The following is a 27,099-nucleotide window of genomic DNA, read 5'->3' as shown; positions in this document are numbered from 1 at the left end:
CATGTGTGTTGCTTTTATCACTTAATGGCTTCACATTTTCAACCCAACTTAGGCTGGCAAAAGCAAAACAAATAAGAAACTCCCCCCCAATGCAGCGTGTGTGTTAAACCCACCTGTGGAAAGGGAGAACCGCAGTGGAATACTATGCACCAAAACCCAGGGAATGCCAAGCAATTAGAACGATGGCAGGAGGACGGGAGAGCTGTCAGGCAGGATGCTGGGCTCAGAAGTGGAATTACAGTTACAGAGGCTGGGCAGGAGCAAAGCCAGGCCACAGCCCACTCTGCTGCTGGAGAAACCAGGCAAGGAAGGGCTTTTTGCCTTCCCACCCTGCAGTGGTCAATAATGAGCGTTTCAGAGGGGACACAGAGCTTGCAGGGCATGATGACAATGCTGCACAAAACCCAAGGAAAAATTCCTTCCCAGCATTTCCTTCCTTCTGACAATTGCCTGCCTGTATTCGGCTCTACTACATATAAAAGCAGCAACTCTCAATGACGTCCTTTGTAAATCCAGCCACTTCATTCTGATTCACCCATTCCAGCACTGCGACTGAGCCCAGAGCTGGGCCATATTTCCTCTCCGCAGTGATATTGCAACCAGCCAGACACTCTTTTCACAGAATCATCATGGGTTGGACAGGACCTTAAAGCTCACCCAGTTCCAACCCCCTACACAGGCAGGGACAGCTTCCACTAGAGCAGCTTGCTCCAAGCCCCGTCCAACCTGGCCTTGAACACTGCCAGGGATGGGCCATCACACACACTCCATGCGGCAACTTTGTAGAACAGCAGAGACCTGAGAAGTTCATTGATGATGGGTCTTTTGCATTTGAGGATGCGAGCCCAACCAGCATGTCCACACAGAACAAACCCCCTTAGCTGGAACAGGGGATAGCTGCCACCAAAGACAGGCCCCAAAAAAGCAGGAAACACAGATGGGAAAACTTGGTTTGAAATTTTCTTCTGCTAGAACACATTTATTTGCCTACTTAGATCATCCTAACTTTAGGGAAACGTCACTGCATAGCTAAAGGGAAGTTTTAGTCAAGTTCTAAATATGTGTATTTTCCTGGAGCTTCAAGGAAGCAGAATTAGTCAGTTATGGCTACAGGCCATAAAACTTAATTACTTATGTGAAATACACTTAAATATGTAACTACAATTGCTAATGGAGTGCCCAGCCCCATAAATCCATAGCAATTCAAAAGGCTGGCATCAGACAGGCAAAACACTGGAGGCTGTTCCCAAAGGAATAACCACCTCTTCAGAAAGAGAACTCAGAAATTAGTTCATAGGTATACAATGGTGAAATGCAATCAGGAAACAATAAGGAAGGAGGGCGGGCAAAATGGTGTATCTTTATAACACGTGGCACATCAAGAAAAGGACAGTTTGGGTAATGGGAAAAGCAAGGCAAGAGGAATCAGTCCACAGAGGAACAGCCCATCTCCTGCCTCTGGGAGATTCAAAGGTCATGGAAAACAGAATTCCACCAGAAACATGAGAAAGGCATCAGCCAAACCCACCAGAAAACTTCACAGGTGCCACAGAGCAGTAACAAACCTTCAAGGTATGAAAGAACAGTGGTAACTGCAGTTTGCCGTTTAGCAGCGTGAATCTATGGATTTTAATGACAGGGTCTCATTTACATTTAACAATCAGTGTACTAGAACATTTCTGGAAAGTGGGGATATTTTCTTGTCTCAGTAGGAATATATAGAAATTTCTTCTTGATTAACAATGGTGTGAAGGAGTTCTGCCCTGAAATCTCAGTCCCTTGGTTGCTCTCTGGAGCTGGATGGCTATCGACACACCAAACTGCCATCCTGATGAGAAAGCTCTCCAAAATCCAGCTGCTTGTAATAATTATGTATTTAACAATTCTTCCACAAGAATAACATTATAAAGCACCTCACATGTTATTGTTCATTTATACCACACATCTGCTTTAAAAAACATTAACAGCCTATCTTGTTCTTAATGACACATTTTAGATGTGACTTTCAAAAGCACTTACAGCAACTTAGGAGCATAAATCCCACTGATACACAATGGTATTTGTGCCCTGAATGCCTGTAGCCATTACTGAAAATCTCATTCTTTTCCAGAGCTTTGGAGTTATTCCAGAGGTCATACACATAGAAAGAAATGGCAAGTGTCACAAGGTATTTCATATTTTACAGAAATGCTATGCAGCTTTAGGACAGGCATCAAGAATACTGAATACATGTACTTAAAACATTAACGGGGAGTTTAGGAAGAAGGGAAAGGCTTGAGTCAAATTTAGCCAGTAAATTTGGAGATTAGGTGGATCTCTCTTGCATTCAAGCTGGCAAAAGTGGGATTCTCATTCATTTTCATTTCACTGGCTCCTGGGGTGCCATGTAACTACACATTCCCCAGAAATACCTCCAGCACTGCACACCAGAAATGTCTTCTCCATCTTTGACAGGAATAATTAGAACTTCAGGCCTTAGTTACAGCTAAATTAAACTGTTGAACAGATTAACAAGGCCATTTAAAATGCATATTTTTGAGCAAGTCCTAATTTACTTCACCAAGTAGAGGAAACCCCACCCCTGATTAACAACAACCTCACTTACCCCGAGGCACTCCTGCGATCCTCTGCTCAAGCACCGGTTTCCTACTAAAAACAGCTTTCCGTGGACACATTGGTTGGCAATGTCACCTACTCCTATTGAGAACCATCACAGATGGGAGATGGCACAAAATGTTAAGGAAGTTGCACGTGTATATGTAATTTTAAATGGAACAGACAAGCCAGCTTGCAGTGGCTCTTGCAGCCATCACTGCTTCAGGTTTTCCCAGATCATGGAAAATACAATAAATAAAATCACTGCCACACTAATTCATGGATGAACATCCACCGAGTTCTATTCCAAGAAACAGTTTTATCTCCCAAAAGCTATATAGGGAACCTGGTTGGATTGTATAATTCAGTATCATAGAATCCTAGCCTGGTTTGGGTTAAAAGGGACCCTAACGCTCATCCAGTTCCAACCCCCTGCCACGGGCAGGGACACCTTCCACCAGATCAGGGTGCTCCCAGCCACCGTCCAGTCTGGCCTTGAGCACTGCCAGGGATGGGGCAGCCACACATGAGCACACAAGCTTTTTTGTTAGATTAACTAACTTCTGCAGCCTGATTCTCACCCCCCTCACTGACAGAGGGGGTGCTGAGAGCCTGCAGCACCTTTACACAACTGGGTGTCAACTTCCTTCTCTCAGTTTTACTTTCTGCGAAAGAAAGGATTAAAAGATCTGTTACAGAACATCACTGGTACAGAGCAGGGCCCCACTCACTGCTCTCAAAGAAATTGGCTAAAGCTGAGGGACACCAGCAGTGTTCAGCACTTGTGCACAATTACACAGACATGTGATGCTTCTGTGTTACATTTCTACGTATTGCAGAAATGCTTCTTCATGACGCAAAGTGCACGGGACCTTTTTAAGGACACACTTAGAGGCTGTTCTGCTATTCTGTCATTAACTGAGAAGCAAGAGTAAACCAGAAACTTCCCAGAGAACACAAAGAAAATCTTCTGCTCCAAACACCTGCTTATACATTGCTCACAATCAAGGTTTTCACAAAGCCTTATCCTTTTACTCCCTCCTCCCCACTTCCATACCATCACTTTTGGCTTGCTAATTTAATCTCTTGAACACTTGTGCACACTTACTGGTTTGACTTACGTTATTTGCTTAAGCCAACGACAAGCTCCAGGTAGTTGCATAATGAGAGCCAGACCATAATGAATTTTATGGTACTCCAACATTACAGGCTACTGCATTCTGTAATACTGCAAGCAGTAAAACAGTCCTGCAAGAGCTCTGTGTGCCTCGCTTTGCTGAGCTCTCAGCCCCACTGGCTGCCAGCACGTGGTCACTTCCAGCACCTCGCCAGCTCCTGCATCCCTGCTCCCTGTTACCATCTGCAGCTTGAGACACAGCCTCCATGCCAGGAAAGCAAAGGATACAAAGCAGGGGAAGCCAGGGAGACAAATCAAACAGACAGGCAGTGCCCAAGCTTTCCTGCCAGGACCAGTACAGGCCAACAGGATCATCCAACCCTGAACAGATAGCCACGCTCTTCCGGGGATGGGACAAGCATTGGAGCTGGACCTGTGACTACCAAGCTGTGCAATAATCACAACCACTACCTTTGCTTCTCCTTAAAAGTAGCACTGCTGCTACCTGATTCCTTGCCAGATCCTAAACCCATACTATGATATTCAAGAGACACCATTGCCAAAGAGCATCCCAGGCTAGAGCTGTATTTCTTGTCCCCTGCATCTCTAGCTCTCCTTCAGGCACAGCTTGTCATCCCTAGTTTTTTTGCTGGACTACCGTTCTTCCCAGGAGGGATGGAAAGAAGCCAGGAATAGCAGTACAGCTGCAGAAGATGGGCTGTCATTGCTCCTGCCCCAGCACAAGCATTAGCTTCAACCTCTCAGCAGGCACTCCAGTCCCAGGGCTGTGCCCTCACCCACAAACCCGCACAAGCTACTGAACCCCAACTGTCCGGGTCACACACATACATCTGGCAAGTGACTTCTAACTCCTGATTAGAATTGCTGATCCAGTATTAAAAAGCTGCATATCATTTCCATACACCCTTGATTCTTTCTCTTACACTCGTGGCCCTGGATGTACTTCCGATACGTTTCGAGACTCTCGAGAGAGAACGCACCTGAGATGTCGAACCAAGACCTTGAGTAGACTCACTGCAAATACACTGTTCAACCCACTTAATCCTTAATTAGAGTTTCATTTGCTAATGTTAGGCTTCAATAATTAGCTCAGGAGAAACTGTACAAGCAGATACCAGGCCACCAAGGACTTTCTCCACACGCACCTCTGCTGCTGTGGCTGCACCATCGCTACTACACTGCTGCTGCAGTCACATCACCCTACCTATTGCTCAGCAGGAGAAGGAGCCACCCTTCACCAAAATATCCACCATGAATCTTCTACACAAAACAAATCATCTACAGAAAAGGTAACTGACACCTGCTTTGAGCTAGAAAAATAATCCTATCTCCTTAATGTCTCATATTGTTACCCTGCTAATCTGGTAGTTTATGCAGACCCCCAAGAGCAACCTACCTCTTGGAACACTGTTGTGGAAAGTAACGGAACCACCGAAGGGAATGGGCTCAGGTAGGGCTTTCCCAGCTTTGCACTCAGACCTACAAACGGGGTCTTCATTGTTTTCAATGGCAGAGGGCTGGAACGAGATACGCTTTAAGGTCCCTTCCAACCCTCAGCATTCTATGATTCTATCATAATTGAGGTAGGTGGAAAAAGTAAGGACTAAAGAGAGGTTTCACCAGCTTAATTCATTCAAAGGTGTCCTCAGTAAGCCGTTACACCTTCCATATGCTGCTGCTGTCCTTGTCTGCAAAACTGCTGCCCTGGGAAGAGAGAGCACTTTGCATTTTGGCACTTTGGTTTGTTCTCTGGATTTGTCTGTGCACAGACAAAACATCCGCTGGTGGGAATTAGCAAAGCTTTGAGGTTTAACTCAAGGGCAATTTTCAGAAATCTTCTGGAACATTTTGGCAAAAGCCAAACACAGAATATCTCAGAAAAGAAACACTTAAAGCCACTAGGAAGAGCTTTAAAAAATAAGAATAAAGCATGACTTGGATGATCTAAAGGACTCAGTCCTCATTACACTATTTAATACCTTGCATGTGCATTCCCTGCTCTGACAGAGGCCTGTCAGCAGTCCAAAGCAACTTCAACTGAGTCGGACACTGAATTGCTGACCTCTTCCCACCAGTTCAGGCACCAGCATGCCCAGTGAGCCTGCCCATGGTGTCCTGCCACCCACTGCCCAACCGAAGGGACGGAATCATTCCCAAGAAGCTGAACTACTGATTTTGTGAAACAGCAAAAGTCACGATAGAAGAGATCTTGTGGAAGGAAGGTTTAAGTGTGCAGTGAAGCTTTCCCTGCCGACTGTTCAAGTCATTCCTGTAACTGTACAATGTACACAAATGACATGAATAATGTGTCTTTCCAAGGTGCACTCACCCTTGATTCCTGCATTCCTTTTGACACTGTATGTTTCTTTTGTATCTATAAAGCAGGTTTGAAATGGAAAGAAAAGCAAAATACTACATTATAAAGCACCAACTTTACTAATTCACAATGGACTAACAGTGAAGATGGAAACATTCATTTTATTACTTTCAAATTATAAAGCATAAGTGAGTTCACTTCATATTAAATTATGTAACTACCTTGTCCTCTGCCTGTTTTTTTATCCCTGAACTACAAGATGTTCAACCAAACACAACATGGAAGCAATCCATGCAGCTTTAAAAACAATAAAGGCCCCTTCCAAACATGCTGCTCTGGTTTCATCATAGGTCACCAGCAGTCACTTCTACACCAGCTCCAGACCCACTGAAACCTTCCATTAGATTCTGTAGGAATCTAATCCACTGTTTCACTGATTCACAAATTCACTGATTTCACTGATTCACAGATCATATTCACTGTTCCTGAAGCATCTATCTGGAAAGTGCTGATTTTAATGGTATTTTTACTACTAACAATGCTATAATCCATAAAAGCATGAGCTTATGGGTTTCTTTTCTGCAGTAGTGTTTAGCTGACAATAATTTTGTGGGCCACGGGCTTATAGAGCAGGGAAATCCAGTCACCAGTTTATACTGAACTCCCTCCCATCAAGTGCCAGGCAGCAGTACCTTTGCTGACCCATCACCATTCCTTCAACTCATCCACTTGACAATTCAGGTCTCCTCCCCGTCATTTACCTTTATGTCTTATTTTATTAACGTTACTTAAACTACAGTTATCTTACATGTACTTATCTATAATCCCTTTCCATTAAGCATCCATGAAATTGTCTCTAGAACCTTCCTGTAATTATGACTTGTTCAACCTTATACCAGTTACTCCCAGCCTGCAAAGGAAAAGTGGAAAACTTACACTGAACAACCTCAGTTTCTGTTCAATTCCAATAAGAAGCCTGTTTTCAATTCTTGCAAAACAGAAACTAATATTGGAGAGTCCTGGACATCCAAGGCCACCATGTTCTCTGGGTAAATTAAAAAATGATTACATTTAGGGTTTTCAAAGGACAGCAAGAACTGTAGAGGAGATCTGGTTAACCTTGAATGAAAATCTTGAATAGGGCTATTGGAAACACATAGAGTGAAGCAAGGTATCAGGCACCGAACTATCTTCAAATCATCTTCTTTCCCACACACATTTCAGTCAAAACACAGTGACCTTTGCTAAAATGAACCCATTTCAACACTGCTGAACCCAGCCCCAGCGGGATATACATCACCATCATACCTTGAGCTCTTTTATGCTTCATAACTAAATCCCAGGCCAAACACAACCAGCTCAGAAGGAATCTGCACAAACTATCACAACTGAAATCTTTTTGCTCCACAAAACTTACCCTGGGACCAGCAAATAAAAATTTATACCAAAAAGTAGCTACCAAAACAGAAAATACTCTCTTTTTTTTGCCTCTTAATGAGCATAAATTCAAGACCTCCTGTTAAACAGCATTACCCAAGCAAGTCAAACGCTTTGGATCATGAATAAGACAAAGTCTTGCTCCTGTTGCTTCACTAAATGCATTCGGCTTTTATGAAATACAAAAGCTACTCTCACATAATCAAGGCTGATGGACAGGTTTGTATTCACTCACAGACTACAGTCACCTCTCACGCTATTACTTTAGCACCTAATATAATGCATTTAAATGATACACGGGTCCACAGGCATCGGGATTTGCTTTTTGATCTATTTACCAGCATGTTGGCAGTTCTGATGCATGCTTTCCAGAGGCATAATCTTAAAAATACAGGAATTACACCTTGTTCTGACTTAAAAGTTGCTACAGTATTTGGCTAGACAGATACCCAGTTCCAGACTTTAAACTGCCTGATAGACCTTGACAATGGGGTTGCCTTTAATGCATCATCTTGTAATGCAATAAATTTCGCTTGAAACCTCTTCAGCTGTGCACCAAGATGTGTATGTTGCCATACAGAAAATCTGACATGAAATACTGAATTAATCTTTCAAAAAGTAAATTTAATAAATTAGTTGCTCAGAGAACAATTGTCTTATGACCTGGAAAACACACTTCCAATGAGAGACTCGAGGAGATAATCTTATTTTAGGTTATTGAAAGGTAATTTAAGTGAGGAATAATTATGAAGTATGACTACACAGGCAATGGGTTTCAGACGAGAGACCAAGGTATGAGACTAACAGCCACAGTCCTCTGATTTCAAACTGGAACTGCAGTTAATAAAAAGCTGAGATTCTAACCTGAAGTTAATATTCTACCTCAAACCACAGTGCAGGAAGTTTTGAAGGTGTAACCTGAGCACCCAGTAATCAGAAAACAAGCAGAAGGCTCTAACATTTCTTACTAAAACTTGCACGTTTCTGATGCCTGTGTTTCTGCACGCTTGCTTTTTTGAATTCACATGCTTTGCTCCATACAAAAAACTCTTCCTTTTTTAAGCTAACATTATCTGCCAGCCTTCATGTTCATTGCTTCACATTATAATTCCCCCCCTTTCATTTATGCGCTGCCGATGGTATTCATGAACATCCTCCGAATTCTTATCCTTCTCCTCCCTTCCCACCTCTCCCCACACAGACATTTTCTTCTTAACACACAAACATATGAATCAACCCAATGATATGGCCACTTCCCATCAGGGAACATCACCAGCATCCAGCCTAGATTTAGGTATACATTTTTAATGTATTCCTCTGTCGGCAGTGCTTCCTTCAGTCGGTCTCCTTGCAGATGGACACATGCCCACACCCAGGAGCACGAGCTGACATACATAAGGCTGCCAATACCAATTCCACACACTGTCTGCAGATGCTTACAGCCTACCAGCACCAGCTCTATTCCTGGGAAAGAAAACCAATGTTTTCAATAGAACACAGTCTCCCCGCTGCAGGATGCAGCTCTCTGCATATATCTGCTAACAACATCGCAGTATTTCTCCACCCCCTCCCCATGTTTCTCTTTTTTGTCAAGCTCTCCAGCATTTGTTCTGGGATCTAATTAAGGTCCCTTATCACCATGGCAAGAGGGGGGCAAGGTCTAACAAAACAGCATTAATGAACTGATTGTTTTCATCGGGCACATACAGAGTTATAATCCCCAAGCCTGGTACATATCTACACTTGGAAAAAATAAATAGAGCTAAAGAACTCTGTTGTTTACGCTTTTCCAAGAGTTTAACTAGAAGCCCATGTAAAACTGGCATAATCCAACAGCACCTTAGACCTATGGGAGATATATTCCAATTAGGACAGGCAGCTTCATTTTGTTTGCTCTTCTGAGCATATGCAGAAGTCTTGCGCCTACCATCTGACTCTTCTTCAAAGAGATGAGCTTCCAGTAAACTTCATTAGTTAGATGCCATTTTATAGGTAATTCAGAACCTCTTCCCACCTTTCTGGGTTATTAAATCTATTAACATCCCAGGATATTGTTATGTAAGTACTGCTCATCTCCATTATGCAGCTGAATTAGAAGAGAGCTATTAGAACCAGGTTTGCCTTGTTTCATCTCATTCTCTGTGTGAACTCAGATACCAGAAGCGAGACAACCTTCAGGGGATGCAGCTTTTGATGCTGAAGACAAGTAAAGGAGGACAAAAGAGGTCCATGAGGGGAAAGCAACAGGGGCATTTTAGGTGAGCGCTGTAAGGGAGAAGGTAGTGTTTTCTTGCCCTACAGGAGTAAATTCTTCACTCCTCCCAATATTTATCTCCTTGTTCTCTCCATCTTCAACCTAACTTCCAGTCACATCCAAGGATTTCAATACCACCTACAGTCAACCTAGACCAACACATGTTGCATCCTTGGAGGATGCCCTCCAAGAAATGTCTGGTTTTGATTCTGAGCTCTACCCCCTCTTGGTTTGGGTTCAACTGACTCCCCAAATGGTTTTTGAAGAAACTGCTAAGAGAGGTAATTTCTGGACAAGAAATCAGTCTTGGCCAAAAGTAACCTGCAGAAAGATCTCTCTACCTTTTACTGGAACAGAAGTCTTCACAAGAATATCATGAACCTTTTAATTAAGCATGATGGCTCCTCTATGTCATATAAAAGGGAAGAAAGTTCTATAGGCCAAACTGTGAAAGGCTGCCTTATTTTTTCAGCATAGGAGTATGCAATCTGAAACATGCAGGCTCTGTTTCACTCGAGAGAGTCTAACAGTTGGCTGGTCCAAAAGGCTTTGACTGCAGTCACACTGGAGTTACTCGTCCTTAAAGAACATGCCTGTGGTCACCACCTCGTCTCAGTACTGGAGATAAGGGCAGCATTTCTCTCTCAAGATCTCATCTCACATCTCCAGGTCCATCCCCCTGTACTCCTGTTAGCCTGTCTGCTTCTCAGCTTTCTCTAAAGACACAGCTAACATTGTAAGAGCTGTAAGGATCCTCCCGGTCTAAACACCTTCTTTAAATAGATGCAATGGAGCATCATTGCAAGTATGTGTCAATGCATACATGACCCACAGACATTGCTCAGCTGGGAAAGCAGCAACCATGAAGCTTCATCAACATAAGGCTCTTTGCCTCCTATTCATATTCTGTGTAATAACACACATACTGAAAATCTGAATCTCAAATACAGGAGAAAATACAACGTTTTGCAAAAATTTATGCATACTGGAAGAGCCATGGGATACTGCACACAAGCAACAGGAAAATGTGAGAAGACTCTAGCAGGAGAGGAAATATTTCTGCTAAAAGAAACAGAAAAGTGGTTTTAAAGCAGTAGTTGTGACAAAGATCAACACTGAGAGACTTCTTCACACGCTTCTCAAACCTTAACTAATTTTCACAACACTCCTGGGAAGCAAACACATCCTTAGTAATAATCCCATTTAAAAGTGGGGCAAGCAAGACAAAAATGATGGCACAGTCATATGACTAAGACAGAAGTCAATGTCGGTGCTAGGGTTGGAACTCAGTTTGTTGGCTCATGTGCTCAGACCTCTAAGTGATACCTCCTGTGCACTTTAAATGTCAACTGTTCCACTGTCATGATGCATTTCAGAAAATAAAAGCTAATACCAGAGAGAGGGACAGCAATTAAGCCCACTGCTTCAGAGCATAGGCTCACATCCCACCTGCTTAAGTACTTGCCTGCCCAGCCCAGCCTGCTTGGTCATCCTCCCTTCTACATTAAATAAAGTATCCTCTAGTGTAAATGAGTTCTTCTGCTCAGAAGAGCATTAAACAATGCAAATAACACCCATCATGTTATTTGTTCCCTCATCCTCTCTGCAGGAGAGAAGCATGTGCAAGGGTTGTGACGGGTTTTAATATATATGTGTTTGCAGTCAGTGTGGCAAAGACGACCATAACATGACTGAGAAGAATACAAATACTAGTATACATGTTGCTACATGTTTGTGTTAGATGGCAAAGGCAAAGAAACACCCCTCGCATCCAAACCAGCACTTGGTTTTGTAGCTGTCCTTCCAATGCTCATGCTCTGACTGTCCTGGGCAAGCACTTGTTCCAAGACACAGCTTTTTTCAACAGAGTGGATTAAGACTACAAAGTCTTGCTGTGCCAAGGAAGCAATGTTGCCAGCTACAGTCTTGATCTGGAAGACCTGTTAGGTCTTTTAGCTATCATCTGCACAAGACACTCACCTTCCTGAAGATAAAGACATTGAACTTCATTCAAACTTGGCTGGGTTGCAAGTGGGCTACAGCACAGCAGGGTGCACCCCATCCTCCCCCAAGTCTGCCTGAACACTGAGGATGTCACGATGCAGTGTATCACACTGGTGTTAGATGGGACTGAAAAACTCAGCTGAGGTCACTAATGTTCACCATCATGAAACAGCTCCAATCCCACAGCGATAAAGTATCACTCAAATGTACTGCTGGAACTCAGTATCACCTGAGCCAGGAGCATTCCTCAGCCATGGAGTGAAGGACCAGAGGGAAAGAGGTCTTCTATCTGAGACTTCATAACTAAAATGCTTTCAATGTCCTACTCACCCCACCAACAAAACCTATGTGTAACTTGGTTTGGGTTTAAATTTTGGAGGTTGACTCTTAATAATGTTTCTTGTCCAAGAGCGCTCAACCTGATTTTATTTCAGGCACACCCATTACACAGCTATTTATTACAACATTAATGGCTAACTTTTCAAAATAAAATGGCTGCAAAATTCAGAATGAGGCTATTCATCTATAAAATACAGACTTTTTTTTTGGCTCAAACTCTCCCCAGATGTATATCCAGTCACATTGATAAATGCCACACAATTACAACTCTGGCCTATTGACTTTACTTAGCCAATGCCACTCAAATTCTAGAAGTCCTGTGTTTACAGAGATACTCTGCACATACAATTCAGAAAATAAATACAATATATAGATGTAGTAAACAGATTTGTAATGAATGTTGCTTATCCCCATCAACTGTACTGATGAATAACGCTGTTAAAACGATCAGATCACCCACCAGCTACGAGCACAGCCTTCCCATGTCCAAAAGCCACGTGCTTCTCCCATTAGTTGCTCAAAACTAATTGTCAGATGTAATTTTCAGTCAGCAGTTTCTTCCTTCCTCCTCCTTAATATATTCCTTTCACATGCATTCCCCACAGCACCTGACTTGCTCAGCAATCTTGCCTCCCTTCCTTACACACTCATGCATTATGTCTTAGACCTAATCTCTCCTTACAGCTTTTGAGCAGAGCTCTTCCAGGCAGCTGACATTTAAATAAGCTCTGTATTGACTTTCCCCTGCTCTACCTCGAGTCCTCCTTGTTTTCCTTATGCTCATATTCCAATTCAGCTTCTGTGCAGCTCCTTCTGAGGGTGACGGCAGTGGAACCCGACTGATAATCAATAAAGACCTTCACCCCGCAACCCCTCCTGCAAGCGTAATGCCCAGCAGGAGATTCCCCTCTCTTTGCATGTACAGTCACCATTTTGGATAAACCTGAAAAGGGAGAAAAGAAGGGGTTTGCCACCCCTGCAGCTTGTTCCTGACAACGTTAAAGCCTCTCAACTTGCCTTTAACTCGCATTAAACTGATACAACTTTTAATTAAAAAAGTAATTTTGAAAAATGGCTTGTGCGGCGCGGAAGGTGCTGCTCAGGCAGCACCACTGATCCCTCGAGTTCTGCAGCCTTCAGTTTAATAAACTGAGTTTTCAAGAGTAAACACAGCTTGCATTAGCACAAACCTGCTAGTTTAGACTATGATTTTCCAGCCGTTTTTCGCCAGAAGAGGAAGTTTTCAGTGCGCTACACACTAAACATTGCCACGGGTGTCACTGGACAACGGAAAGGGAGAAGACTTCCAGACAAGGAAGTCCCCCTCCAGCCAAGGAAGCCTTGTCCAACAGGTGAGATGCCCTCTGCCACCCAGGATGGTGACATCCAGCACCAACACAGCTGTAAGGGATAAAGGCACAACAAGGACTGTCATACAATTTCCACCCGAGCTTCTGCATCATCCTACACTCACACAGCAGCACCTGCCTTCTGCAGCTATAATTTATGCTTTATTTTGCCTAATTCACTCTTTCCTGTAGTAGGTAACCCAGCAGAGGGGAAGGGCAAAGGGAAGAACAAAAGCAAAACAAGAATCAAACCAAAATATTTTGCCCTGGGCAGAAACCAGTAGAAAATACTCTCAGGTTTCCTCCTGCTTGTTTTTATGAGTGTTCACCTGTTCTTTTTGCAAGTCCTTTTAAGTGAATAATTTGAATCTTCTTTAATCCAAGAGTTCAAAAAGACACTCAGTGACAGGAGGTATCATTTCCCCTACTCTCTCCTATTTCCCCCTTATCAGTTTATCACAATTACCCTATTACCCTGCACAAACCAGGGCTGGGAAGTCAAGGGGTTTGGGTTCATTCTGCATCTCTAGCAGGTCATTAAGTTCTCCCTGAGCTCTTCCACACAGCAGGGAAAGGTGGGCTGTGGAGCTTTATCCAGTGCTTAACACACAAATACTGTGTGAATCAAGGCACACTGTGCTGATCTGAAACGCCAAGAGTTTTGTTAATGTACATAAATAAATATAAATATAGCATTTACCATTTCCATCTTCAGTTGTTTGCATTTCTACTACTTAAAACTTCTAATGTTGTGGGAAATGCCAAAACGAGACGACTTTATGTTCTCATACTTATTCCATCAGGAAATGGTAAGCCTGCAGGTAAATTTTCCTTCTGCTGAAGCCCAGTGTATTTCTAACTGCATTTCCTCAGTCAAATCTTCATAAGAAAGCAACTCTAAAGGTGTTGGATTGAGCTGCAGTAATATAAACACTTAAGCATTCAGTTAGTGCTGAATGATGTATCTTCACATCCCTTAACTCCAAGCACCATTGCTGACTATCCTGCAAACCTGAACTTTGGACAACACCTATTTTATTAAATATACATTTGGATTTGGTCTCAGTTTCACAAACTATTTAAGCCTAAACATTAAGCAGGCAGGTTCTCCCCTGAGTTCTGATTTTTTTAGGCTATCTCCTAACACATACAACAAACTCAGAAGATACAACACTCGTTCTTGATCTGAAGAGCACCACTCCACACAGCAGCCTTTCAGAGGTGTGCCAGCTTCGGCTCTAACAAGTTCTTCACACTTCCTTAAGACTAATAGGCTCCACATATTCATCTCCAAAGAGTATAAATTCCCTTCTTCCCTCTCCCTTTTAATATGTCTGGCAACATTACAAAAAAATAACACCTGTGCCACAGTTATGCAATAAGCAGCATGATAACCATTAAACTGCACTTTATAAAGAGCAGGCTGAATTAGAATAAAAAAACAAACAGGATAAAGTTCACCTTTAAGCCTTGAGATCAGGGAGGTTTTCACTACTACCTCTTTGCTTGCTTGCTCTCACCTCCCTCTTCCGCTGCCCCTCTGTCCTGAGCATACAGGTAACGAACAGCACAGATGGACTGAATCTGGCTGGAAAGGGCTTAAACATTCAGGACGAAAATGAAGAATCCCAAAAGTGTTTTAGTATGGGTATACATTTCATCAGAGTATACAAACAGCACTCCCTATTTTCTTGCTACACTTAGCAAGCCTTCTCGTCTCATAAATATAGGTCAACAGAGCTAAACTCTGGTTTTGCCTCAACTCCCACTTTAAATGCATAAAGAATTAGATTTTTAGGCAGAAAAATGAAAGAAATGGTGTATTTCATGCTATTATATACCCAGCCAAGGATCCCAAAGGGTTTGTTTGGGCTTTAAAAACAAAACAAAAACCCTTGGCATTTGTCAGACTAAAGCCATTTTGCTTTGGTCTTTGCACAACCATCCTTTCCAGATTTGAATAAATAACATCAAACAAATTCCTTTGACTTCCATTACCATGCAGTGCACAGAAGTTGTTCAAGGAGAGACAGAGCAGGGTGTGAATTTGATAGCAAAGGACTACAAGAAGCACCCTGCACAACCACCATCAGATCTGGAAACGACCATTCCAACCCTTCCACTATCCCCTCTTTATTTTAGCAGCCTGTATTGCCCCCGAAAGAAACAATTCAAACAGACACAGAGATCAGGTTTAGGAGCTACCACCACAGGTATCGCTTTGCCCATAAACACATGCTGGGAGACTGAAGGTATTAACAAATAACAAAAAAACTGCCTAAAGTGTGACTACACAAAGTTCTCACTTTGACTCTTCACTTACTGTCACTTACAAATTTAGGTGTGATTTAACAGCCCCTTCAGCAAATGCCCAGCCCTAACTGAACAGCAGAATATAATATTGTGTATCCTTAAACCCACTTTTGCTTCAACATCAGCCCACAGAATGCAGGGCAAGAACTCACAGATGATAATGTCAGCTGCAGATCTTATATTTATTACAGATTGTAATGGGCAAAATAACCCCTAGGCTTTTACATGAAGTTTAAGGCACCGTGCAATCATTAAGCATTTCTGACAGTGTTTGGACTCTACCATGCACAAGCTTATTGACTGCAATGCAGATGAAGACTTTTCCATACCACAAACAGCTTTAAAGCACAATTTAAGCAGCATTTTCTTCTTCTCCCTGTCACTGACACTGAAATGTCACACTGAATATGTTGCACCAGCACTACCCCTCCGTAGGGCCCATCTTCCACCATTTCTACTCTTCCATTGGCATCGAGAAGGTTGGGGTTTAATGCCCCAAGGCAAAGCCTGCACTGCTGCTTTTGCTGACAGCCTCAAGGCACTTGTGTTGCAGAACTTCCCCTCCAAACCACTGACAGACTACCCACAGTAGCTGCAAAGTTAATCCAAGGTACTTCTGAACTCATCCTGAACTAACCTTTAAGAAGTCTTAAACTTAGCCTGGTATTTGCGGTGAGGGAATCCAGCGAGCACACTGGCAGATTGTGCATGCAGAGCTGTAAACATCACAAACAAGGGAGGAAAAGAGCATGTAGTTAATAGGAAAAAACCTGAGAGACAGACTGGGATATCAGGGTTTGCTTAACACATGAATCAGAACCAGTAATTCCATAGACCAGAAACCATCTAACAGCCAATGTAACTCAACATTCAGTACTGCAACACAACCAACACCCATCTTTTGTCCAGACCCAGAAACGCTTCAGAAGCGTAAAAGCAGCACTATATACTGTTGATGATTAAGCATCAGGTTTTAAACAACCCTCTGCAGAAGGAGGGGGAACTGTAAGTAGCATGTGGCTCTCACTTGTCATTGTATATGGACATAAAGTATAATTTGATGGTAAGCCCCAAAACACTGTGGTGCTCAATATCGCAATAAATTCTGTGACTGAGGCATCAAACCAATCAAAAATCCACTCTTTCAGACTTCTTGGCAATGCAGTGGACTGACCAGTTCAAAGCCAGAAAGAAAGGGATTAGGGAATTAGCACAAATTAATGAAAGAACCAGGCACAATAAACGAAGCTGGTTTTACTGCAGCACAAACTCTCCATCAAATGATAAGCTAACCAGACTAATAAGACAAGTAAGCCAGTGAAGGTTACTGGGTTAGGACACATTAATTTTTCTGCAGAGGTTTCAGCTGATGGGTTTCTCCACATTTGCTGTGCTTGGCTGGGTTAACACCACGTGGCTGCTCTGCTTCAGATAAACTTATAGGCACCATGGGCTAGTAATGGTCCTAAGTTCCGCTATTCTACATTAGCCATGCTGCTTGTATCATGATCTGCTGTATTTCTGCACAAATTGGCAATGTCTGCTCCATGTACTTCAAAATGAATATATCACACACAGAGAGAATCTAAGACAAGGCTCTACATGGACAGGTGATTTTGATATAGTGGATTTCCTTCGATACAGACATAAACAAACCATGGGAAATTATTGCTCCCTACAGAGCCAGCAGTGTCAAGAAGAGAGGAGTTGGTTTGTTTGCTCTAATATGACCTGAAAAATTGTGGTCAGCAGCACACTTTCCCTTCTGATCTTCCTGAAAACTCCACCCATCCTTTCACATTAAAGGCACAGCTATTGATGAAGTAAAACTGTCCATGTAACGTAATTAAAGCATTAAAACCACCCCAATCTATCACAACTCTTTGCAGCTAAAATAATCCACACCCCAACAGTTTTCTGCACACAAATGAGAACAGCACCACTTTGAATAAAGGCAATGTTCATTTTTACCTCGAGGTTCAGAGAGAGGCAAGAGTACCAATTGTTCCATTCCCTGAAGCAGTAAAACCTGGCATCCACCTGTATGGCCACCAAAATACAGACACGAACCTTAAATTCATATTCAGGCTATTAAAACATGACCTTGCAGGCTCCAGGGGGAAAGTGCTACTGGCTGGCCAAACAGGCACCAAACAGATTCACTTTGTACTTGCTAAACTGCCACCCATAACCCTTGTTTCCGTGAAGCAGTTAAGTATTACTCTGAAGTTATTCAACAACTGTGAAAGTCAAGTATTGTCCTAACTGGCTGGTTGCAAACAAACGCACCTTTCATGTCTTCATGCGCTGCAGCCTGTTACCAGCCACCGAGTAAAACCCTAATCAGAGGGGAAAAGTGACAGTGAATTGGTAACAAAGGCTACACACACCTGGTCTGCAGAGTACAGTCGATGCTTATGGAGGATCTGGCTGACCCAGGGAGAAACCTGAAAATCGAGGCCAAAGCAATGGATGGGAAAGAACTATTTTAATGTATAAAACTTATAGTTTCAGCTAAAATACTAAAAATTAAAAAAAAGGGCTTCAGTGGCACTTCTGAAGAATGAAAAAAAAGGCTTTGCAAGCTTTAGATTTGAAGCTTCACAAGCTCCTTATGAAAAATGCAAGCTTTGAAAAACTTCTGAAGATTTAATATTCTTACTTTGGGCTCTTCTACTGCCAACGGACGATGGATGCTGTAACTAATAAAAAATAATTAATGCAAATAAACAGGCCCTTCATAAGGCTTCAGCTTCTCTTCTCCATCAAAGACTCAAGTCATTCATTGGGACACTGTAGAGGAAACAAAATCCAGCTACAGAGCATGTCTTTTCTACAATTGGGTCTTCTGCACTATAATTCACAATCAAAGCCTTCCAAGTGAAAGGAAAGGAATTTGATCCTCTCCTAAGTAGACAGGTCCACAGACAACTCCCAAGCATGGCAGAGACCTTACCTAGAACGGGACTGAGAAAGAGCTGGAGTTTGTGCAGGAGCCCTCCACAGAGCCCAGGTGCAGGTAGGCAATGAAATGACAGGCAGCTCCTCTGGAGTGCTCAGTGTTGAGTGGTACCCTACAGTCCACCAAGCCACATCCCAGCACTCCTGAAAGTCTATCCATGTCCTGCACAGTTCACAAGAGCTGACTTTTTTTGTAAGCTCCATTTGGGAATTTGAATGCCCTCAAAAATGCAATGGTCTCATAGTATTAGCCACTTTCTTACCAGTTTTGGCATGCCAGGGAAAGTACAGTGACAACGCTTGGGCTTTAAGTACATGAGAAGCTCCTTACCCCAACAGAGAGGTGAGGCAGGAATTGCCTCAACTATTTGCTTTTACTGTAGAAATCCTGACACTCCAATCTCCAACTGGCTTAGTGGAGAAGCGTGTAACAGCTTCAGACAACACCAGTGAGCTCCACAAAGCAGCAAGGATGACCTCCACAACACAAACTGCCAACCAGTGCATAAGGAGCTACCCTCCATAACAGAGGCTCTACATGAGGCAAGGTGAGAAAGCTGAGAAATGGGCAAAAAACCTAACCAATGCCTGAGGCCAAGTGTGCCACCTCTGCTGATCCTGCCAGTTTCAATGACACACCTAAGACTGGCACTGCAACGCCATGCAAGATGACATCCACAAGTCCAAGCTCAAGCTCTCCCAGACTCTTAGGATGCTCTTGACCTCATTGCCTTGGGCTAACAACAGCTATTTGCAGAGACAACGATCACAGCAGTGACAATGAGAATTCAAGAAGCTTTACAACTGATTTGGTAAATTCATAGAATCACAGGATGGTTTGGGTTGGAAGGGACCTTAAAGCTCATCCAGCTCCAACCCCCTGCCATGGGCAGGGACACCTTCCACTAGAGCAGCTTGCTCCAAGCCCCTGTGTCCAACCTGGCCTTGAACACTGCCAGAGGTGGGGCAGCCACAGCTTCTCTGGGCACCCTGTGCCAGCGCCTCAGCACCCTCAGAAATCAATCAGTTGGAGTCCAAGCGGAAGCAATGTCAGCCCTTTTGGTGCTCCCATCTTCCCAGGAAGCAACAGTGGTAAATCCAAACGAGAAGATGAATCAGAAACTTCTAGTGACACATCCACCCTATTCTAAAGATACAGCACAAACAAGAAAAAGAACTACGGGATCAGTGAAAGGGAACAATTAGCCAGCCGAATTTTCTATCAGGGGAGACTATCGAGACAAGAGCTTGGATAAATTAAGCAAATCAGGCATCTTGTAGTAAAAAGCATTTCCAGAGCTTTGTTAAAACCAAACAAGACTGCAAATATGAGCTCACGCATCACTAGGCACACACCACCTTCTGAATGCTTAAGGGTCTGACGAAAACTTTGCCCAGGGACAACAGCCCCACTGCTGCCCACTCCAGGCCTCCCTGGTGTCCCCCAGCACAGACCTTTCCTGCGAGCAGAGGGTGCTGGGGTGCAGCCCTGGTTTATTCACAGAGCTGACGTAGCAATGCAGACACAGATCCAGCTCATACATATCCCTGTTTGGAGCCTGCATAATCATCCAGCTCAGCCCATGCAAAAGCAGTATGAGAACACCTTCTGTACAGAAGAAATTCTCGAGATTTAAAGTTTCAACACAAGCTAACAAACGCCAGGGATGAAAGAAATCCTGGGATGAAAGATCTCCATGACACCTGCTTTGAATAAAAAGACATTGCTACAAAAATATCAGAGACCTGCTGGTCTAGAGCCTTTGCTACATGTCATTCCCCAGACATCAATTTGCAATGGAGGCACACAAAAGCAGTATTACACAGATTACATGCTACTCCCCTGAACTGCAAACAAATCTACCCAGCACTACCCCCTCACCGTCCAACCACAACTGAACTAAAGCCACCTCCTCTCGCTGTTCCTAAGATGACTTTGTGAAGGATAAGGCTCACAGCTGGCTCAACACTCATCTGCAGGACTGACAGCTCCTCCTGCAAACTTCACCCCGGCTCAGCTTTACCAAATCCTCCCCAGTTTTCCCTTATAGGGAACGGATGGTACCAGCACTTTGGCACTGACAGCAGGACAGCTTATCCTTGGTTGGTGTGCCCTTCAGGCAAAACCCAGGCCCATCGCCTGGATGCTTAAATCTGTAACATCAGCGCTTTCTACACAACAACACAACACATGGTAATTATTCAATGTTTCATTGTAACAGTCCTAAAATCAAACGAGGGAGGTCCCACCAAGCCTCTCACAGAACAGACACATTACAGATTAGGTGGGTCCCTAAACCAGAACAGCCCAGACCCCTTGCAGAGGTGACATCACGACCAACTCAAAGGAAGGAGGAAAGAGCAAGGTACCAACAAAGCATGGCTCGCTCGGTTTTATGCTACATGCCTCATTTACTCACTGCTGGCAGCTTCCACAAAATCAGGCTCTCAAGCACCTGACTGCATACATAGGTAATGATTATAAAGCCAACTCAAGCGGGGCTAAAAGTACACAGAGATCTAGCATAAACCCAAAAAAGTGCAATTGTCTCCCAGGTGAAAACACAGGACTTGGAACAGAGCGGGTGGATTAGAGAAAAATCATTTTGCTCCCAGTCCTCAAAATATTGTTTTTAAATTCCCTGACAGACCCAACATTGTCCTTACTGGGAAGTACTTGTCATTTCACTCTGTTTAACATTCAGACTACACACCTCTCCCATGGCCAAACACAAACACAACCAGCATCTGCACAGCCCTCAAGTGAGGAGCAGGGCAAGGTCTGGAGTATCCACAGCTCTCCTCCCTGGATTCCACACAAGGAAAAGGTTATTTCCCAACATTGCTTTTTGTTTGTGACAGGGCATAAACTTCAAGGGGATGGTCTGCTGTTGCGCTTGAGGAAATCAGCACGGTTGGTTTGTTATTATGATGGAAATCCCTCATTATCCAAGAAGTGCTGCTGTACTCTGTATGGATGGTTGTGTCCCTACAGCCAGAATGCCAGCCTGAGTGAAACCCCACTGCTTGGGAACACTTTCTCCCCAAGCCTCACCTGGGCCCTTCGTGCTCCTGCAAGCACATTTAAGCCTTTTCATCCGCTTCTTTCCAAAACAGGAAAAAGATGTGCACGTGATCGATCACAAAAACATCCATGAGGCACCATCTCAGACAAGGAGGGAGGGCACCACCAAAGCAGTGCCCCACGCAGACACACTCCCTGTCCCTGTCCCAGCTACGCAAATTAAAACCCACTGGCCACAATCTTCTCCCCTTTTTTCTAAACCCAAACCAGACTCCCCATGGCTCAGACTCAACGTTCAACACCTCCAAAAGGCAACAGCAAGCACGAAAATGGAAAAACAAACCCACAAAAATACCCCCCTTTGCACCCCCCAAAGGTGCAGAAGGGGAAAGGGGGACGAAGCACATGGGGAAGCCAGCCAGTCGCTCCCCTTTTCTGCCTCCCTTTTATTTCTGCTGAGTGTAGTAACACTTGAACTGGCTCTCTTTATTTGCAGCCGGATACACGCTTTCAAAGATACTGTACTACTGTGTAGGCCAAGCAGGGACTCTCTTTCTTCCCTCCGTTAGGGCTTTTGGGAGAAAAATAATTATTCACCAGAACTGCCATCGTGAACAGAGAAAGCTAAATCAATGTAGCTTTGTATGGGCCATTGCCACTGCAAAGCAAATACTCCATCAAGCCATGGATCAGTGAGAATTTTATCACTAGGAATCCTTACGCACATCTTTGTGTGTTTTTAATATCCCTCTTATTACTCGGTGTGCCCCCTCCCTCCCTCCCCCTGCTCCTGCACCCTCCTCCCCATGGATCTGTCTTGTGCCACTGGCAGCTACAGGGCTTGGCTGGGAGGTTCACATGCTCAGTGGGACCACCTCAAACACACAGCCAGGTTTATCCTCTTCAAAAATATAAATAAAGCGTTGGTGCAGAGCAGATGTATTCACTGAACAGGTTGATTTATTTAAGAGACTTGACATACATCAAAACCTACTATGGGCTTACATAATTGTTATCCATTTAGCAGGTCTGGTTCTTTTGTCAAGTATTTGTTTTTAAGAAAGTGATTCACTAAAGGCTGCTGCCTTACGGTGCACATTACCTTAAATGGGGTCTTGCGCAGGGTGTTAGCTGAAGTGACTTTAAATTGCATCCTACCTGCTCGAGCAGCGCTGTTATTTTCTGTTTCTGTATTCTCCCCTTCCCTAAACTAAGGAAAACCGAGCAGCACGGCGTGTGTAGAGGCACACACACACAGGATCCACTTCCCAGCCGACTCTTTGCTGTGGGCACCGCGGTTACCGCATTACCACGCTGCTCCAGCGCTAACAGCAGGTACCTCCAGCACCGGGGAGGCACATCCGAATACCAGGATGTTGCTGGCTGAACGGAGGGGTTTCGGGCGAAGGGACGAGGAAACAGCCGAGCGGAAGCGGGGGGGGGGGGAACCTCAGGGAAGGCTTCGGAGCCACGGAGCCGTTTTGTTTTCACGCAGGAGGCTCATTGAGGCCCCGGCTCGCACAGGCGCATCGCTCCCCTCCGGCCTCACGCATCCACCCAGCCGCCGACCCCCCAGAACACGCACCCATCCTGCGTTGTGCCGCCGCTTCCATCGCCGGTCCCGCTACAGCTTGTTTGGGTTAATACATCACCAACCGCACCGCAGCAGCTCGTTTGGGAGACGAGGGTTTCATTATCCATCCCCTCCCTCCCCTTCCCCGTTCCAGCATCTCCACGCACACACAGGTCACACCGCGCTCGGCGAGCACCGCACGGGCGGCTCAGCGCTGACAGAGGCACCGGAATGAAGACCGCACGGACCCAGCTCTCCGCCGCTCGCCAGACAGATGGTTAATTATATTCACAGCCGCATTTTGCGCTGGGATAGAGTTTCAGACAATGAGCCGGGTCCCCGCGACCAGCCGGCTCCCCAGTCCGACAGCGCAATGACAGCTACTTCAGCGCTGCGGCTTATTTCGTATTTTGTGGGTTAAATCCCACCCCATCCCCCCCCATTCTCCGTTATTTTTTGTTCACTGCGCGCACCCCCCCCCCCCCCCGCCTCACACCGGGGGGGTGCCGCGCATCCCCGGGGCGCTGTGGGGCGGCGCCCCCCACCCAGCGCGGCACCTGCCCCGGGGCGGGGTGGGGGGGACACCCGCACACCACACACACGCCCGGACGCAGCCACAACTTGCGCGGCGCGGCCGCTTCACCCCCCCCCCCGCCCGTGCCCGCCTCACACCACACACACAGACACCACAGAACCGGCCGCCGCCACAGCGCAACTTCCCCGCAGGCCTCCGCGCCCCGCACCGCCGCGCAGGCCGGCGCTGCCATCAGCATCCCCCCCCCCACCCGCCTCCTCCTCCTCCTCCTCCTCAGCCTCCTCCTCCCCACAGTGTGTGTGTGGGGGGGGGAAGCGCCGCCGCGGCGGGACTCACCTCAGCGCCGGGCCCGTGCGGGAGGCGGCGGCGCGGGGCCGGGGGTCCCCCCGCCCGCCAGGCGGTGTCGGCTGCGGCGCCTCAGCGCTGCTCCATGCGCCCGGGGCCCCGGCGCGCGCAGGTGGACGCGCCCGCCCCTCCCCCCCCCCCCCCCCCCCCCGCGCGCGCCGGCCCCCGCCCCTCCCCCCCACCCACCCACCCCCGCCGCCGCCGCCGCCGCCGCCGCCTCAGGGCCCTCGGCGGAGCCAGCGCTACCGGTACACAGCGGCCGAGCGGCGGATCACGGCCGGGACCCCCGCGGCGCGCCCGGCACCGCGCTCCCTACGGGGAGGGGGCGGCTCCCGCCTCGCCCCGCAGCCGCCGCCTCCTCCTCCTCCTCCCCGTCCGCCCGTGCCCATTCAGGAGGTGCCGGGCAGCGCCGCCGCTGCCATTGTTTCCCTCAGCAGCGGGACCCCCCCCCCCCCCCCCCCCTCAGGCCCCCGCCGCTCGGCGGGAGCGCGCACCGCGTCGCCACCGGGCATAAAGGGCGCGTGTCCGCGGTCCCGGACCCGGCGGCGCGGGGCGGGGCGGCCTCACCTGCCGCTGGGCCCGGGGCAGGTGCCGCTGCTCCGGGAGGGGAAGGAGGAGGGGCAGCGAGAGCGGGCCGGAGCGGCGGCGCGGGTAGGGCAGGGGCAAGGGGAGATGGGTGCCGGGAGGAGGGCGAGGCGAGAGAAGGGAAGGGAAGGCCCGGCCGGGCTGCACCGGTCCGTGGTTTACAATGGAGCCGGCCGAGCTCCCCCCTGCGTGCGGCCGCGGGGCTGAACGTGGTCCCCGAGCACGTCTGTCAATCCGGATTAATCCCCTAAAGCGCAGTGGATGCCAGAAGTGAACATTGGGAAAGGGACGGGAAAGCGGGGTGAGGGGTGGCAACAGCTCTTCTGGTTTATTTTCGTTATCGCGTTATTAATGCGTAACAGCTTCTAAAACTCTGCTTTGCCTTCAGATGTTCATTCAAAGCAAGAGGCTGCCTCCCCTCCAGCTTGCTCAGGACTTGCCAGATGCCAGGGGAAGGCAGGGACGTGGCAGACGCTGCTTTTGCAGAACAGGAGGGCAAGAGAAACAGGCACCGAACCCGAGCTCATCAAACACAGCCCTGCTGCAGGACCCCACAACAGCGATTGGTATCGCAGCCCAGTCTCTGCTCCGTGACACCCCCAGCGCTGCCAGCCTCAGATTTACTGAGTTACTGCACTAAGGACTGCATGTTATTATAACATCTTGTTTACCAAATAGAAAGCAAACCAGACACGAGTATTTTAACTGCAATTGGAAAGAAGCAAGATGAGGATTATTGGTTTAATTAAATTCACTGTGATGTTCCTGTTCTTAAGTTAGTACTTAAGCTTATGCAAAGTTCTGCTGCCTTTCATCCTGAACAGTAAAAAGTTGATTTAGGTAATACCATGACTAAAATTATCAGGCACTGTAGTCCTTGTTCTCACAGCATCGGAGAGCCCTGTGTGCACATGTAGTAATAAAACAGGAATAGCATATAGCAACATATGCAATGCTCTCTGAATTCAGAACACTTCATACACCAGCTTTCAGCACTGCAAAATAAGCAACTGATCTCATTTGTTCTGCGTTAGCAGCCAGGATATGCCATAGATGACATGCAAATAAACAATTCATTCCCACTGCAGCAGGGCACGCACCCTCCTGTAGAGACAGAGGCGAGCAGCAAGCAATTGGACTAAGGCCACAGAGTCACAGTCACAGCGGTGACACCTCCCAGCCCTGTCCTGAGTTACAGTTTTCCTCACAGGCATCACCACGTTGCTGCAGAAGTCACACACTTCAGTCCCTTTGCATATGTGTAGTCACAGTGCTGCATTTTATTTCATTCACCCATCGTTTTCTTGACAGAAAGATTGAAGTAACATAAATGAGTAATTAATCAGGGTCAGGTGAGATGGCAACAGTCACCCGGCAATGCTTGATAAAATAAACATGGAATCATGGAATGGTTTGGGTTGTAACTATGTGCCTGGAAGCACCAGGCCACAGACTCCTCCGAGTGCCTTCGGAACAGAGGCAGTGGCTGCGCTGTGTGCAGGGAGCCTGGCAGATACAACCAGCTGCAAAACACAACGACACAGATCAGATGCAATGTAAGTGTGAGGAGCACCATCATGGAGATGAAAAGCCACATTCCATTAAATAAGCACTGCACCTGGATCCAGTTTAGAAGACAACCCAAGTATTTAAATGCTGTCTTTCAAAGAGAATACAAAGTTCAAAGATTATCTTTGTAGCTGTGGTAGAATATAATCCACACGCTACCCATTTAAGGCACTTCAGTTACAGAACTACCACAATATTAATCAATCAGCAGCATAAAATCCTGCACAGCATCTTGGGCAATCTGAAAAATTAACAGTCTGTGCACTGTGATCTTTTTATGTACTGCTACAAACAGATGCAAGAAGTGCACTGACATGATGGAAGTGCAGCTCCACACCTCACCTGGGTAGTGATTTTCCAGGCTGTCAAATGAAGAGACTCACAGGTGTGAGAGCAAGGTGAGATCAACAAGCCCCAGAACGAGGAGCAGCCGCGATGCCTCGCTCTGCCCTGCCGCACACCCTCTGCTCCCCTGACCTCCCTAAGGCAGTGGCATCAGTCACTACAACCTGTGAGACAGACCACATCAGACATTTACATCTGTCCCATCCTCCCGGCTGCCTCCACACAAAATCTGTGTGCCCAGACACATGTGGAAGGAGGAGTCAGAGTCTAAAGTAGCAGAACCTGAGTTATGGCAATAGGCCAATGCCATGGTGCTCTGCAGTTCTCCAAGCACCTATTTCCTGATTGTTCCTTCTTATTCTGATGCCTAATTTTCCTGAAGGTTAAATCCTTAATTTGGCACTACTCACTCATG

At 46.0% G+C, this 27,099-nt stretch overlaps 1 protein-coding gene across 2 annotated transcripts in view; it reads right to left on the bottom strand.

Moving 5' to 3' along the window:
• Positions 1–24,298, bottom strand: part of NEXMIF (neurite extension and migration factor) — a 164,041-nt gene extending 139,743 nt beyond the window's left edge. For both annotated transcript variants that reach the window (XM_057400578.1, XM_057400570.1), the window contains exon 1: positions 24,177–24,298. The gene's annotated coding sequence lies outside the window, so the exon portion shown is untranslated. The remainder of the gene's footprint in view (positions 1–24,176) is intronic.
• Between the last annotated feature and the right edge of the window lie 2,801 nt (positions 24,299–27,099).

This window comes from Pezoporus wallicus, unplaced genomic scaffold (genome assembly GCF_028554395.1).
Source record: "Pezoporus wallicus isolate ANWC-B61680 ecotype Strahan unplaced genomic scaffold, APGP_CSIRO_Pwel_v1 contig_8803, whole genome shotgun sequence".
In the NCBI taxonomy this organism is placed as follows: Eukaryota; Metazoa; Chordata; class Aves; order Psittaciformes; family Psittacidae; genus Pezoporus; species Pezoporus wallicus.
The sequence above is the reverse complement of the archived record's forward strand: the minus strand, read 5'-3'. Positions and strand labels throughout refer to the sequence as shown.